Here is a 15839-nt window from a genome sequence, read left to right as displayed (position 1 = left end):
CATGGGCACTGGAGAAAGGGAAGGGACTCCTTGGCGTCTCGTGGCCACCCACTTGTTCCATGTGATGGAGATGAATTTCTGAGCTGCCAAAGGATTTGGTGTTGATCTTTCCACTGACTTGAGTCACGGGAGAGACAGCCAGCCTGGGGATGGAGCCCGGCACCTAGAAGTAGGGGCAACTATGGCCTGGGGTTTAGTCTGGCTGATGCATCACCTGGTTTTAACTGTGTCATTTTCTGTCTTCTCCCCATGCATGAAATGGAGGGGAGATGCTCTTAGACCACTGCAACCCCCCCGTCCCTACGCACGCTGAAGACAGCGTCTCTCCTCCTGGCACTGGTGGAGGACCAGAAAGCCTTTGGGAAGCAGACAATGACACGTCATCCTGATGGTAAGGGAGGAGGTGAATCTGCTCCATGAAAGGGGTGCTCAGCTGGCCCTGGCGAGGGAGGGCATGGAGCAGGCGGGAGTAAACAGCAGTACGGTAGGCTATGGCAGAGGGGGGGTGGAGGGGTGCTCCAAAGGATGTGGCATTTCCCCAGGAGGGATGATCTGCCTGGTTCCAGCTGGTGACAGGCCAGCCAAAGTGGTGAGCACTGACCTGACGTTGCTATTCAGCCCTCAACCATTAGGTTTCAGAGTTAACACCTTTTGCAATTAACTGGGGATCTCTTTATACCTCAGTTAGAACCATCAGGTCAATCTGTCCTGCCTTTTCCTGTCTCTGCAAGACTGGCTGCAAACCTCAGCCCACCCCACGTAACCTGCCGCAGGACCCGGTGCAGCTGCCGCGGCGCACCACTGCGTCACAAAATGCCCCCAGCACTAAACATGCTGGTGATGGCAGCGCGCCCTTCTGCCAGCCGCAATAAATCAAAGCAGCGATGTAGCCTCTACCAGCTATTGCAGTGGTTCCCTGTGGGGTGGGTGTCCCTGCGCCACGGCCGGGGCAGTAATGCCACATCCACGGTGGTGGAGGTTCACATTTCAGAGATTCTCTGCGGAGCTGGGGAGTTGGGAGTGACTTTCTTTCCTACCTTCAAAGTTGCCCCAATTGGAAGTCTGCATTTGTTGCGTGCTGTGCAGGGATGCTGGGGTTTGGCTCATCAAGGGCTTCCTGATTTCCTTGGTGAGGAGCCCTCGGGCTGCCAGGGGGAAGCACAAAGCAATTCCAGCTCTCCTGAGTGGCTGCAAAGGTGGGATCGGAGTCCAGGAGCTGACGGACATGAGACCGCTTTCCCCGGTGCTGCCGGGCCTGGGAGGGTTGAGATGGCAGCTTGACGGCTTGGAAAATAGGCTGAGATGAAGGAATATCAATACGGAGAGCGAGCTGTTCCTGCCGAACAGCCCCGGGGCAGCTAACGTGAAATGCTGGTTGTCTCGGAGGAGTTGACAGGTGTCTGCATCAGGCTTCCTGCTAATTAAGCGCCGTTGTGAGTCACGGGGCCGAGGGATGAAGGAGCCGGGAAGGAGCTCAGCCGGAGCAGGTATGGCTGGGGAGATCTCTGCAGGACCTCCCTGCCCATCGGGGAAGGACTGGTGCATGCATGGCTTGTCGGCTGGTGGATACACAGTCATCGGGGCAAGAAAGTCCTTTGGGAGCTGGGGATCAGCTTAGAGAAGAGCAGAGCAAGCCGTCCCACTGGGTGTCTGTCCTCTCTCATTGCGGTTGTGTGTCTTCCCCGGGGTCCCACGTGCTGGCACTGACGGTGCCCAGCCCTCCTGCTGCAGACCTGGCAAGGGTCCCCCAGAGCATCTCCCACAGCCACAGCTCCCAGCGCCCATCCCACCAAACCTCTTCCCAAATCAAAGGGCGCATCGCTGCCAGTGTGACAGGCTGGGGAAACAAGGGTGCTCCCAGACCCCTCTTTCTCCCGATCCTCTTCAAGGCGACGTGCTTCACCAGCACACCTCTTCCTTCCCAGCCCTGGCTGGGGGGAAGCTTCTCTCTGTAATTAACGGCAGCACTGCCTGCCCCCCGAGACCTCGAACAGAAAATTCCCCATTTCGAGGCACACAGACATGGTGGGGGGACAAAGGGGCTGCTCGCCAGCAATGCTTTGTGGACCCCGCTGATCCGGAGGGTGCCTGTAGCAGCAGGCGCAGGATAAAAGCCGTGCTGGCAGGCAGCAAAGAGCCTTCCTTCTCGGGCAGAGCCAGGAGAGGGGACACACACACTGCCCTGGTGACAGCCCCTGTGCCACCCAGGGTCCTTCCCCAGGTGTCTCTTCAGTGCCTTTTGCCCGCCGGCCCCGCTTGCCTCTGCAGCTGCGATCCCCTGAAAAATGGCTCTATTCAGTACTCATTTTAATTTCACCCTGGATCCCCAGAGCTCCGCAGACACAGTTTGTTATCCTGGCTGTCAAGAAGCTTAAAGAGCTGCTGACACCTCCTGGAAAACTTTGACAAACCCTCTGGTTGGACCCAGTGCTGCCTCCCCAGCCGGTCTGCCCAGCCTTTCTCTTCCCGGGTCTTGATTAGCTAAGACGGCTGGGAGGAGGACAAAAAGCTCAATGGCTGACATCTGGGCAGAGCCGATCCCCTCCTGAGGCTCATGCCCTTTTGAAGGATGCCCTGGGACCGGCTGGGCAGAGCTGAGCTGCAGAATTTGGGTGCGAAGGTCCCCACGGCCCACATTTGGGTTGCAGGCTGTTCTCTGGGCCAGGCAGATTTCACAGCCCAAAAGGCCTCTGGGCTGAGGCCACTGGATTTCTCTCATCCCTATGCGTCGCTGTTCTGCGCAGGGGGTTTAAACCCTGGTCACAGGTTCTGGAGGGTCCAGCTTGCGATGGTCCAGGGGTGATAACCAAGGGAGGTGGCGTGTGCTTGAGGACCTGGGCGCGCTGTGCAGGAGTCTGCCTTTTAGCAGGAATTTTTAGCTGTTGAATATTGCAAACAGTTGAAAAATTGTGAATTTAGCTGATTGGTTTTAGCCCCTCGCCACTCAGACTGGGTTAACCCAGTGAGCTGAAGAGCCTCTCCATCTCTTCGGGCTCTCTCCAGCGACCTAATCCTCTCCCAATTAGTTTCTTTTGTACAAAGTAGTTGTCAGGCTGCTTTTAGAGAGCAAAATGCCCCTCGGTCTCTTCGGTAACGTAAGGAAAGCGCACCAGACACACCGAGAACAGATTGTCTCTCAAAGTAATTTTGGTCAAAGTTGTGGGTAAGAAGTGCCGAGTCAGCTTTCAGCATAATGAGAAGGAGCCGGGCGAACCCCTCACCGCTGGGCTTTGGATCCAGCTGCCACTGGAGCCATCTTCTGCCTCCGGCCCTTCCTCCCAGCACCCTGCCGAGCGCGGAGCTTTGGAGCGCCTTTGAGGTGCCACTCAAGCCGGCTGTCCTCGGGGCACGGCGAGGCTGTCAGCCCCTGGCGTTTGTCGGGGAAGGGGGGTGAGGATGCACAAGGAGGTTGGGGAACGAATGGAGCAATTAAAGCCCCTTGGGGAGGCAGGATAAAAGGCCAAGCTTCCTGAGATAACGAGGGTCTCTCTGTGGGGGTGAAGCGCCCAGACACGGGGGGGAGGCTCTGTGAGTGACAAGCGTGTCCCAGTGCCCGCCGGGCACAGTGCGGGATGAGCCGTGGGACCGGCTGTGTGAGCTCTGTGGGTCACCGTGAGCCCAGGGCTGCCTCCCACCCGCTAGAAACCCAGGACGCTCTCCTGCCAGCTCCCTCCATGGGCCTGCGCTGGGCTCCCGGCACGGGGGATGCTTGGGTTTTCTTGCTGTCTTTTTTTATTCCCTTCTCTCAGGGCTGGACCCTCCTTGGTGGCTCAGGAGGGGGCTGACGGTGCGCCCGCAGCTGGGACGCCCGCTCCTTTCTCAGCTCCGCCACCTTGGTTTCCCTCGTCGCTGGATGGATGTCGACAATCCATCTTTCAGCAAAAATAAATCGCTCTGATTTCCTTCCCGCTGGCGCTGAGCAGGGGGACACGGGAACGGCAGCAGTGGCCCAGGGGTTGGTGCTGCTGCATCGCTCAGTCCTGCCCCGGGAAGGAAGAATTCATCCCTCTCCTCTTGCCTCTGCAGCAGGAGATGGCCACCGTGGGACCAAGGTGCCCGTGCACGGGTCCTGGGAGAGAGCGGATTTAAAAGTGGTGGTGGGAGATTGCCTGAATATCTCTCCCTTCTTCTTTATATGTTTAAGAGGTTTTGCTGTCTTGGTAACTCCCCTGAGAGACCTGAGCAGCAGCCTCTTTGGATATGAATACCTGACAAGTTTTTAATGTGAAAGGAATTCACTAAATTTAGTCTCTTGGAGGAAGAAAAAAAAAAAAAAAGAAGTGTTTCTTTCAATCCGGGGGAAGTGATCCAAACCCCAGCCACTTCCCTGCCAGCAGAGCTCGCCGATTTCTTCTCTTCTCCTCTGTCTCGAAAGCTTTTACGTCTGGGCCCCATGTGTGTCTGTGCACAAACAAGAGGTGGGAGAGTGGCAGGCACCGACACCACGTCCCGGGGGAACGCGCCTGTTCTGGCTCCTCCCGGCCTCCTGGAGATGGATGCTGGCGAGGGCAGGGTGTGGGGATAAATGGGGAGAAAACCCTCTTTGTGTCAGGAGGGACTGCTGTCCAAGCGGCAGGGACGTCGTCTTTGCTCCCAGGTGGGCTTTGAGCAAGGCGTGAGCATTGGGGTGCTGAGGGCTGGAAGGAAAGAGCACCTCTGCTGTTGTACTCAGTCAAATCACCTATTTTCCCCTCCATCCTCCTTCCTACCCTTGCTCGAGCCTCTGAGGGCCCCTTTCCTTCTTCCTTCTGGTGCTTGAGATTCACCAGGAGCCCCTGGCTCTCTTTTCCAAAGGACCCGCAGTGGCCGCTGCGCTGCTCTTGCTGAAGGAGGCTTCCCGGTCTCCACGGCTTCAGGAGTCAGTTCCTCCCGTCAGCCAGGACAGGGAGCTGTGTGCGTGCCCGTACCTTGGCCCACGCCTGCCAGGATGCTGGTGGAGGAGGTCTGCGCACCCGTGCCTGCACAAGGTGAGCACACGCCTTCCATTGTGGATGGGGGCAGCTCCCAAACTCCAATGGCATGTTCCTGTCTAAAGGGTGAAGTGGGTCCCAGTGCTGAGATTTGATGGGGATAAAGGTCTGGCTGGTTGCATCCGTGAAAACCTGCATGAACAAGCCACCCTGCAAGGATTGTCCATGGAGAGGTTTCCCCCCGGCCCCCATGCTGCAGCACACGGTGGGGTCCCAGTAAACCATAACCATGTGCAGGTCCGTCTCCTGGTGGGCCAGTCTGGCCAGAGCCGCTCCCCGCTATTCCCATCCCAAAGGTCACTCATGAAATCAGTGGAGATCCTGATTATAAACACTGTATTTATTTCTGTTGGTCTTTACAAAGGTCTCTTCCCAACCCAGAGACGATGGAGCGTTTCTGTAGGGCCTACACAAACAAGCAGGACCCCTTGCATGGGGGGGCAGGCAGGGGAAGGGAAGCCCTGGCCAGTGCAGGGAGAGGGAAAAGCAAGAGAGAGAGTGTCAGGGTGCGGGACTGAAGGTGACAAAAGTGGCTGGCGCTGAACATGTTTAGGAAAAGACGAACAATCACCTCAGCCCCCCATTTAATCTCTTTTTATGGCTTTTATTATTTTTTTCCCCTTTCTAATTTTATTTTTAGGCAGACTGGATGTGGTGCCAGTGGAAAGATGCTGACTGGACCTCCCTGGGGAGCGCGGTCCGGCCGTGGGCTGCAGGGGGAAGGCCCAGGAGGACCCTCCACGCCACTCCGCCCTCAGGTGGGTCCCGGCCCCGGCAGTTGCCCCACAGCCCGGTCGCGTTGCGTGGGGGTGTGCGCGGTCCCCACCGCGCCGTGGCCGCCTTTAGAGCTCCTCCCCGCGCGGCATCGCCCTTTTAAGGGCAGGCGGAGGGCGGGGAGGCTCCGCCTCCTTCTCCCCTCCCATTCCCCCTTGGGCGCCCCCTGGAGGCGCCGCGCGGGCGGGCGCGCGCGCGCCACCGCCTCCCCTCCCTCGCGCCGCCGGTGCGGGCGGGCGGGCGTGCGCGTGCGTGGCGGCGGCGGCGGCGGCGGGGGCGCGCGGCGGGCGGCGTTCCGTCGGGGCCCCGCGCCGCCGTCCCATTCATGCGGGGCAGCGGCGGCGGCGGCGCGAGCGAGGCGGGCGCGGAGCCCCGGGCGGCGGCGGCGGCGGCGGGGGGAGGCGGGCGCGGAGGAGGAGGAGGAGGAGGCGGCGGCGGCAGCGGCAGCAGCAGCAGCGACGGCCCGGCGGGCGGCTCGGTGTGGAATGCAATTATGGCTGGCACGGCGGAGGCGAGCGGGGACCGGAGCCGTGAGTAACCCGGTTGCAACTTTCCTCCGCGGGCGCGGCGCGTGCCTTTCCGCGCCCGATGGGTCGGTTTGGTAAAACCGCGTGGATTCGCCTTTATTGCCCCCGAAAATCCACGGAGGCGGCGGCGGCGGCGGCGGAGAGGGGGCTGGCCCGGGCAGGGCAGCGGCGGCCCGTCGGGGGGCGCGGAGGGGCCGCGGCGGCCGAGCTGGGCTGGGCCGGGCCGGGCCGGCGCCGCGCCGCTGCCGCCCGGGGCCAGCCCGCATTGCGCCCCGCGGCTCCGGGAGCGCGGCCGCGGGAACCGCCTCCCGCGGGGAGGACAAAAAACCCGCCGGGGATCGAGCCTTTTACTTTATCCGCCCCACGCCCCGCGTGGGTTTCGCGGCGGGGTGCCGGGGACCGGGCAGGTGCGGGCCGGACCGGGCGCGGGGGGCACCTCCCCGCTCGGAGCCGCTCGGACCGGGGCGGGCGGTCCCGCGGGGCTCCCGGGGCCGGGGGCGCGTCCCTGCCCGGCGGAGCGGCGGGGCTCGGCCGCCTCCCCTCCGCTCCGCGGCGGGCTTCGCTTCCCCGGTGCCGCCCCGAGCGCTGCCCACCCGAGTCCGGCGCGGCCGGGAGGCGTGAGCGGGGCGCAGCCTTTTCCCGGGCTCGCCGCCTCGGCTCCCCGCTTCATCCATCCGCGCTCGCCGCCCCGCGTCCCCGCTGCCATCCCCGCTCCTCGCCGCCCCGCATCCGCCCTCGCCTCCCCGCTGCCATCCTTCGCCTCCCGGCTGCTTCGCGTCCCCGCATCCCACCGGGGCGCGGGGCGCGGCATCCGGGCAGGGCTCGCCCCGAAACCCGCAGAGCCGCCGTTCCCCCCGTCCCCGGCAGCCGGCGGAGGGGGACGGGGGGTGCCCCGGGGATACCGGCAGACCGGCCGTGGGGTTTGCTCAGCGAGGCAAGGGAGCCCTTGCGGGATCGGGATGGCCGCCGTCGCCCTCGTTATAATCGTTACTATTGTGATCGCGTCGTAGTTTCGCAGCGCAGCGCCCGGGCACCTCTCCGACCGAGGCGTGGGAGGCTGCGATACCTGTGTGCGGGGCTGCGTGCCGGTGCGCGCCGGCCGCCTCCGGTATTAACGTGGAAGGTGGCGGATAAAGCTGGCTGCGCCTTCGCTGTCCCTTAAGCCCTTTCCCTTTCCCGTTTCTGCCCCTGCAAACGCACACGGCGGCTCCGGCGTGCGAGCGGGGAGGGATTTGCAAAATCTTTGTGGCATGCTGAAATAAATCCCGAAATCCCTTCTTCTCTCTTGTTCTCCTTGCGGGGAAATTCTTCCTTCTGCCCCTGGCCGAGTGCCGGGGTGGGGGGAGCTAGGGGAGGAGGGCTGGTGTGTAAACAGGGCTTAACATGAAGGTCACTGGTTAAAGAGGAGATGGATGGGAGAGAAAAGACAGGCATTAACCTCACTTGTTAGCTCCCTCCTTCCTCCTGCTTTGGGGAGGACAAAACAAAAGCAGAACCTGCTAACGGGGGGGATGAATATTCATGATCCTTCTCCTCTGCTCTGGGACACGGAGGGGAGAAAAGTTGGGCAGATGAGCTGCCTTTCCGAAGCTGCTTTTCCTCCGGCTTGCGAGAAAATCCCTTTCTGCTGAGCGAGGGCTGTGTCGGGGGGAATTACCAGCCTTCTGCTGGATTTTTTTTTTTTAAAATTTTTTTATTTCTTTTGTGTGTGGCTTCGAGGAAAAAAAAAAGAAAAAAAAAAAAAGAGGAGCTGAGGCTATTGACTACATCAAAGGTTATCCATTTGAAAACACCATTTTCCTCTGAACAGCGGCTAATTGCTTCCTGAACAATCCCAGGGTCTTTTGTATATACTCAGTGGGTAAAATGAGTGACTCGATGTCTCTCTCTCAAGACACTGGTGACCGAATGGGGTGGAAAGGTGGAGAAGCCAAGGAAAAGCAGCAGGGCAGAAGCCTCTGAGAGGATGCATGGATAATTTCTTAAGCGGCTGCGAGGGGGGAAGGTTTTTGCTTCTGCCTGCTCCCCGCAGCGCGGTCTGCTGGTGCCGGTGGATGCCGGCGCTGGCAGCGGCGTGGCGGCACGGGGCTGTAAGGAAGGCTGGTAAGGAAGTTTGGATTCAAAATACCCGATGGTGTGTGTGATCCGGTGCTCCCCATCCGCCTGCGGCTTTGGCTGCCGGTACCGCTCCTCCGAGAGCGGTGAGCCTGGATGCGCTGCTTCGCGGGGGGCTGCGGGGTGGCAGCGCTGGGGGCTGGCTGGCTCCTGCTCCTTTGGGTGGCTGGGCTTTCTGCAGCTGGTACCCTGAAGATTAAAGTTTTGGTGGCATTGTTTTTGTTAGCATGACGATAGTGGCGCCGGCAAGAGTTTTCCCTTCTTGGATTATTTTTTTTTTAATAGATGCATTGGATTTGGAGCAGAGCGGAGGCATCTGCCTTCGTGCACACTCGGGCCGTGCACGGAGCCGTGGAGAAGAGCCCTTGTGCCTCTCGGTAACACAAAGCCCTTTTCCCATGCGAGGCAAGAGTGCCTTGCGAGAGATAAACAAACTCCTCTGAACTCCGGCGGAGACGGGGCCGAGGGCCACGCCGGCAGCTCCGGGCGAGTGCTGTTTCGCCGGAGCTTTGCGCAGCCGAAATGGAAGAGGGTAATAAAAGCGGCGCTGCTGCGTGCTGGCAGGGCTGCCTCCCCTCCTCCATCACGGCAGCAGCCGGGGCCGGCCCCTGCCCTGCTCCCTGGGTGTAAATGTCATGCCAGGCAATTTATTTCGGTGGGTTCGCTGCGTTTGCTATCCGTTGAACAAAGGGAAGGATCCGGCCCTGGGATCGGACTTAATGAAGGAAACTTGTACGTGTTTATTCTCTAGGCTGAGTGTGGGTCAGGGCCTTTGTTGCTGCCTGCCTTGCTCCTGGCTGTAGCACTAACCACCGGCGAGAGCCGGACTCGGCCCTGAGCTGGGAATTTTTGAGCGGGAGTGCCTGGTGCTGACGCCGCTGGCTCCCTGCGAACCGGGGGGAGCCTTTCCTGCAGCATCGGGCTTCTGCTGAGTCCTGCTGGGCTTTGTTGTTGACCACCTCTCTGTATAGGGTGTTTTGGTGCTGTGGTCATTTGTGTCCACAGTGAGGGGTCAGTCGTGTTTTTCGGCACTCCCGGCACAACAGAAGGAAGGTGGACCTTGGAAGAGGCAGGGCAGCGGAGGTGCTGCCATCCCGATGCCCATATGCCATCCTCACTGCCTGCAAGTTCAGATTTTTGCATTGACCTGGGCTGGTGGGATACATACGTGGAGACGTTGGGTTGCTGCTCTCTGCGATCCATTGATGTCTCCTCCAAATTGTGTCATTAGATACTTGTGTGCTATTTGGAAGACACCAGTGGGCAGAGTGCTCCTGGCCAGTGTTTGACCGGTGAACGGCTCGGTGTTGTGCCATCTGTGTGGAGGAAGGCCCAAGGGCTGGGAATCACAAGTGATGGGGAGCTTGGTTCAGCATGGCCCATGATCCCTTATCTCTCTGGGGTGTGGGCTGGGGCCCCTTTTCCCAGCAGGGTGCTGAGTGCTGTGGCTCCATGCGAAATGGGGAGGAACCAGCGTTTGCCACTGTCCAGTGCTGGGGTTGCTGGTTTGGCTTCAAGCTGGAGCCAGCTGCTTCTCTGTCTGTAGCCCATGACATGTTCCGGGCAGTGCTGTGGGTCACATCCCACTACAGATAAGTGGTGTGTAGTGAGAACACGTTTGCTCTGACATCATCTCTGACCCCCAACCTCAGCGATGCCCCTCTTAGTCCTGGCTGGGATGCGGCACAGAAGCCATGTAGATACCCCAACGTGGTCCTCCAGCTACGCTTGGAAGCCAAGTTTGAGCAAATATCTTGTGCATCATGGAGGTGCATCATGAGCTCCAGCTAATAAATAAATCTTGATGGTTTCTATGCCGGGCACGGGCATACACAGCTTGTCTCCCTTGCACTTGGCATGTTGTGTAGCCAAAACACCCGTCTTCCCACCGGCTCATCAGAGTGTGGCTGGGCGCAGGGCGGTGTCCTTGTTTGCCTTGCTTCCCTGAGCATCCTGCGTCTGTGGCTGCCTCCAGCCCTTGTTCCAGGTGGAAGCCGCCACTTAAAACCCTGAATTAAAAACATTTAGAAGTTTATTTTCCCTTTAGCCAAGGCTTGGCAAACCTCCTCCTTGTTGCCGGTGTGCCGAGACGTTTGAGTCTGGAGAAAAACTCCACATGCAGACCGTCGGGCTCACCCTCCATAAACACTTTTGCTCCTTTCTTCTCTGAAGTCTCCTTGTGTGGTGTAAGATGGACTATTTTGGGTGACTACTCCATCCCTAAGGTGTGGGGTGCCTTAATGTCATGGGGGCCAAGTCCACCCCTGCCCCGTGGGCTGCTGTGTGCTGGTCTGTGCCCAGAGGCCAAGACCCTTGCGAGCCGCCTGAACTGCAGAGGAGATTTGTTATCGCCAGGGTTGATCCGGGGCCTGGTGCGAGCCAGGGCGCGATATCCTCTTTGCTCCTTGAGCTGAGCTTGTGAGGGATTTCGCTGGAGAAAGTGCCTGGGGTGAGAGCATGGCAGGGGTGCCGGGTACAGGCTGCGTGGCTCTGGGGGACCCGCTGTGCGGGGACCGTCTCCTCCCCATCTTTCCTCCTCCTCCCCCTCCGCAGCCTGCGGATCAGCCCCAGGGCTCGGCACCTGCCTCTCCTGTCTGGAGCATCCCGCAATCTGCTGGCCAACTTGGCAGGGAGACCCAGGAGCAGTAGTAATCCAATTTGGGCAGTTTAGCTGCACTTTGCTATCCGTGCTGCTGGCCGGAGCTTGGGAGCTTTAATCCGGCTAATGACCGCGGCTTCAGGGATTGAGTAACCGACGACCATTTACTTGATTTGGTTTTCCTTTCTGTCGGCAGTGGAGGACAGAGGCTGTGGCTGTTTCCGAGTCCTGCCCCTCGTATCGGGGACGGTTTCCAGGTGTAGGTACGTGTGGGGACTGGAGGGCAAGGGCAGCGTGGAGGGGCACTGCAATCCCCGTTTCTCCTTCGGGAGATCCCTCCTTCCCCCCTCCCATTTTCCATCTGCTCCCCGTCTTTCTTGGGTGAAGATAAGCCCTTCTGCCGGAGCTGTTTTGAAACATACTATTATTTTCAGTAAGGCAAAGCCAAGAAAAATAAAGCGCCTCTCTTCCTTCGGTTGCCTACTGTTTAATGTACAAAATACAGGGGTGGTAATTGCATTAAAATGTATATAATTATACTGGAGGGAGACAAAAAAATATCTTGCTAATTGCATGGGTGTTTTGAACTGATAAATGTTGAGTGATTCGCATTTTCTTGGGAGTTTGGTGGAGCAGAGCTGCAGTCCAGCACATGAGGGGTTAGGAGCAGGGCTGGTTTCCCACCATTACTGGGAAGCCAGCTGGGATGCTTGCCCTCCCGGGATGCTCCAAGCCCCTCTGGGGTAGTGCCGGTTGTGTCGGGGGCCCAATCCGGCTACCGCAGAGGATCGGGCCCCGGACACAACCGGCATTCCCCCCATCCAGGCAAATATTGGCATCGTTGTAGAAACCCTGCAAATGCCTTTGCTTTACGTGCTTAGTTAAGCAACTGCTTGTGTGTCAAAATATTCAGGCTCTTGCAGAAGTAAACCCCTGGCGAGAGGAAAGGCGGATTCCCATCGGCGCTTGTGCTGGGGGAAGAAATTTCCTGCGTAATGTAGCCCCACGTCCAGGGGCTGTTCCCCCCCATTAATGTCATGTTGGCGCGAGTGGTTACTGCTAGTGGCTCACCCCTTGGGCAGGGTGGGAGAAAGGATGGTCTAACGTTTCAAATGACACAATGTGAAAACCACATTTCCTTCTGCGAATGCTGACCCCGTCAGAGCTGCCGATAGCATCACAGGTAATTATAATGGCAATAAGTTGTTTGCTTTGTGCGTGCAGCCGTGCTCTGTGTACAGGCGGCTGCTTCGCTCTTCCTGTCCAGACTGTTAGTTTCAACAGGGGAAGAGGAAAACCCAAAAATATTTTAGGAGGAGTTTAAAAATAATCTTCGAGCTTGGCCGGTGGGCAGGATGTTTCACAGAATCATGTTCCCTGCTGGTCCAAGTCCAGCCCTGTGGCCCTTGGAAGGCTTTGCTGGGCGGTGTTAAGTGCTGTCTTGTCATTTTGGCCAGCCTGAGGACTTGCTGCTGGCCTCGGAGCTGGAGGGGGCCAGGAGCCATCCCTGGGCTTTGGCTTTTGTGCCGGCTGGGTCGGGCTGCCCCGGTACCCGAGCAGTGGCAAAGCCAGGGTGTGAGCCCAAGCTCGAGCTTACAGCTGCCGAGGCCTCTGTAAAACACTTAAAATCCGTTCCTCAGTGTCGCACTCCCTCCACCCCCATTTCCTCCTCGGTGGTTTTTATTCCTAGGAGTGCTGGTATGCCAGCAGGGTCCCTGCCTGCCCACTGCTGCTTATCTCGGGGTCCGGCTCCTGGATGGCTGCATCCTTTCCAGAGTCACGGGGGGCTCTCCCCTCTCTGGCAGGACCGGAATCAGCCCGATGAGCCCTTCTGAAGTCAAGAACCTGTTTTTCAGGCTGATGTCATCGGGAAGAAATGGGGGAGGAGGAAGGCAGCGCCGCTTCCGAAGGAGAGCTGCCATCGAGCCCGTGAGGCCGCCAGCGGCCTCGGCTTCCACTGACACCCGCTATTATTCCTTATTATCGGCACGGTAGTGGTGCCCGCAGGCCTGCCGGCACACGTGGGAGAGGTCCTGCTCTGCACGGCCTCGTGCCTGCGTGGGTGGGAGGCGGGAGGGAGGGATGCGCCCGTGCCAGGGGCGCGCGTCGGCTTGCACCGGGACTCCTAGCAGGACGCCTTTAGTCTCGCCCTGGTCCTTTGTGGGGTGGCAGTGCTTGCTGGAGCCACCATCCAGCCACCTTCATTAGCAGAAAGTGGATTTTTGGCGGAGATTTTTATTTTTTTAAATCTTTTTTTCCCCCCCTCCCCTCGGTTTTGCGGTAGACGAGCAGGTCTGTTGCACTGATGCCTGTCGGGGTCTCAGCCCCTCGTGCACCGAGTCGGGCTGTAGCGGCATGCCTGTGTCCAGCGTGGGTTGAGGTTGCAACCAGGATCTGCAGGAACAGAAGCAGCCTTGCTCTGCTCTCTCTCCCAGCCAGCACCTCTTGGGCAGCGCTGTACCCACGCTTCGACGTTTGCTCTGCCGGGGTTGGATGGGTAAGACCCCCAGGTCAGTTGGGTAAGACCCCCTTGCTGCAGGTGGCTGGGGTGGAGGTGTGCTGGAGTGGGGGGCCAGCAGGAGAGCAGAGTGCAGGCGCAGCCCCTGCCATGGTGTGCGCGGTGCCTCCCGGTTTTTATCGGATGCCCTGCGCTCGTTGTGCTGTGAGTGGAGCCCCTGTTAGTCTCTCAGAGCGGTTTCCCCTGTGGTGGTGTTGCTGTGGGGAGGCTTTTGGGCTCTCCCCCTTCCCCTCGTTGTCCGTCCTGCTGCTGAGCAAGTCTCTGCTAGCTCTCCGGCTGTCTCGCTGCTCCTGGGTCAGGTCCAGCTTGGGCAAAGAGAATGCAGGGCTATGCTGAGGTGGGACCTCCACAGGGCAAGAGGAGCCGGGACCTGAGCCGATTCCAGCTGCAGTGCTTGGGGCAGCACGACTGAGACGGCAGAGAGGGAAGGATGGGATGTTTGGGGGAAGGAAAGGCACGCACGGCTTGGGGTTTAGCTGGGGAAACCTCGTTTGGAGTTTTGTGGTCTGTTTTAATTGGCCCTAACTCTGGCAGCAGTCGTGCTCAGCTCGCCACGTGATGGCATGAGTGCTGGTGTCAGCACGGGGCCGGGCGGAAGCATGGGAATTTCAGCTCAGCTGGGATTAAACCAGCCTCAGAGCGACCTCCCTTTGCTGGGAGCAGAGGGGGTCCAGCAACCAGGAATCCTCCTGTGGCAGTGCTTCATTGCAAAGCAGGAGCTCACTGGGTTCCCTCTGAGATTTGGGGGAAGCGCAGCTCTCCCGCTGGCCTTGCAGAGGTGGTTAGGAGGTGTGGATGTGTGTGCGTGTGTTGGAGAGGGGAGAGCCCAGCCTGGAGAGCTGGGCTGGAAGAGGTGCATTGATCTGGGGAGGGCCAGGCTTGTGTTCGTGGCTGCCCTGGCCCAGTGAAGGACATGGAACAGCGGGTTTGGGAGCGAGGAGCAATGTGTTATGACACATGGAGTGAGATCAGACAAGGGAAGGATGCTGGTGGCCAGAGAACCAGTTGTTGGACTTCTCTACTGACTGGTGGGAGACCTGGCTGGTGGGTGACCTTCTGGGTCCCTGCAGGTCCAGCTGGACCAAGGTGACCTCTGCCAGCAGGGCTGGTTTTCAGGACATTTACGTGGGGCAGTGGACTGATGGGATGTGAGAACCAGGGTCTGGAGCGCATGGGCGAAAGCCAAGGTGGAAGGTGGCCTTCAGGGGACTTGATCTGGACTTTGCTCTGAATCTGGGGACAAAATGTTGATAATTGGTCCTGGCTGAGGTGGCAAAATTCACATCAGTCTGGGGTCTGAAGCCTTGAGCTGGCCTGGGTGTTCATAGTAGGAAGCTGCAGTCCTGTAGCTGGGGTCATGGTGCCTTGGGTCAGGGTCTGCAGCATGTCAAGAGGCACAGAGGGTTTAGGGTGGGGTGTTGTGCTCCATGTATGCTGATGGACAACCTTCCTGAAGCAGGATGGGGAGGCAGCAGGCTGTGTCCTGTGTGGATGGTCAGCTGTGGGCTGTGCGTTGGTCTCCATCCCAGGCATCGGTTGATCTAGACCTTTATATTGCTCCCTTGGCTGTAGGAGCTCGAGGGAAGGATGGGGTGCACTCTCCTCTTGGGAAGTACACATCCAGCATGTGGACTGCGTATAGAAAGCCCCTCGGCAGCCCTTGTAGGGTCCCTATAGGGACTTTGATACCCGGATGAGTTGTGAGAATAAAGGAGAAGACAGCCATCAGCTTTCACTTTTAGCATAGCTGAACGGAGTTGGGGAATATGTGTAAGGTGTCAGTCCATGCTCGGTTTCCATGGCAGGGACAAGCAGTCCTGGCAGGACCTGCAGAGACTGTCTTTGTGTGCCTCTCTGCCTTGGGACATTGTGGTTGGGGGAAAGCCTGCATTTCCATCTTGGAAATACTCGTGAGCCCATTTGGGAACAGCTCTCTGCAGGGCAGCATGCAGTCCCTTGATGGCGAGAGCATGTGGTGACTCCAGAGCGGTTCTCCTTGGTCTGACATGACTTCTTGTGGAGGACTGGAGAAGGGGAACTGTGCACTTGAGAAACACTATTTAGTTTCCTTGCTACTTGTTCTTTTATGGCCCTTTTTGCTGAGGGTCACGCTTCTTCCTGAAGCCCTTGATGGCCACTTCTCCTTGTCACGTTTTTCAGGACAGAAGAGGTTGAATTTCTTGTCCCGAAGATCCTTGCAGAGCAGGAGTGGAAGCTGCTGTGCCCATGTGCGCTGCAGTGGCAGGGCAGGATGGGGTCCTCAGCCCCTGCCTGGGGGGATGGCAGGAGCCTGGGAGGAAGCTGAAGATGCTAAAGATATTCCTGATGCAGGTGAC

The 15839-nt window shown here is 58.9% G+C and overlaps 1 protein-coding gene across 3 annotated transcripts in view; it reads left to right on the top strand.

Moving 5' to 3' along the window:
- Nucleotides 1–5579: 5579 nt before the first annotated feature.
- The window catches only part of PLXNA1 (plexin A1), a 125238-nt gene continuing 114978 nt past the window's right edge, over nucleotides 5580–15839 (top strand). The window contains exon 1 of one of the 3 annotated variants that reach the window (XM_069812162.1): nucleotides 5580–5728. The gene's annotated coding sequence lies outside the window, so the exon portion shown is untranslated. Of the gene's footprint in view, nucleotides 5729–5962; nucleotides 6275–7772; nucleotides 8375–15839 lie in introns of those variants that run through there. The other 2 variants (XM_069812160.1, XM_069812161.1) reach the window with 2 other exon arrangements.

Source organism: Haliaeetus albicilla, chromosome 24 (genome assembly GCF_947461875.1).
Source record: "Haliaeetus albicilla chromosome 24, bHalAlb1.1, whole genome shotgun sequence".
In the NCBI taxonomy this organism is placed as follows: domain Eukaryota; kingdom Metazoa; phylum Chordata; class Aves; order Accipitriformes; family Accipitridae; genus Haliaeetus; species Haliaeetus albicilla.
Note: the sequence above shows the minus strand (reverse complement) of the source record. Positions and strands in the feature narration are given on the sequence as shown.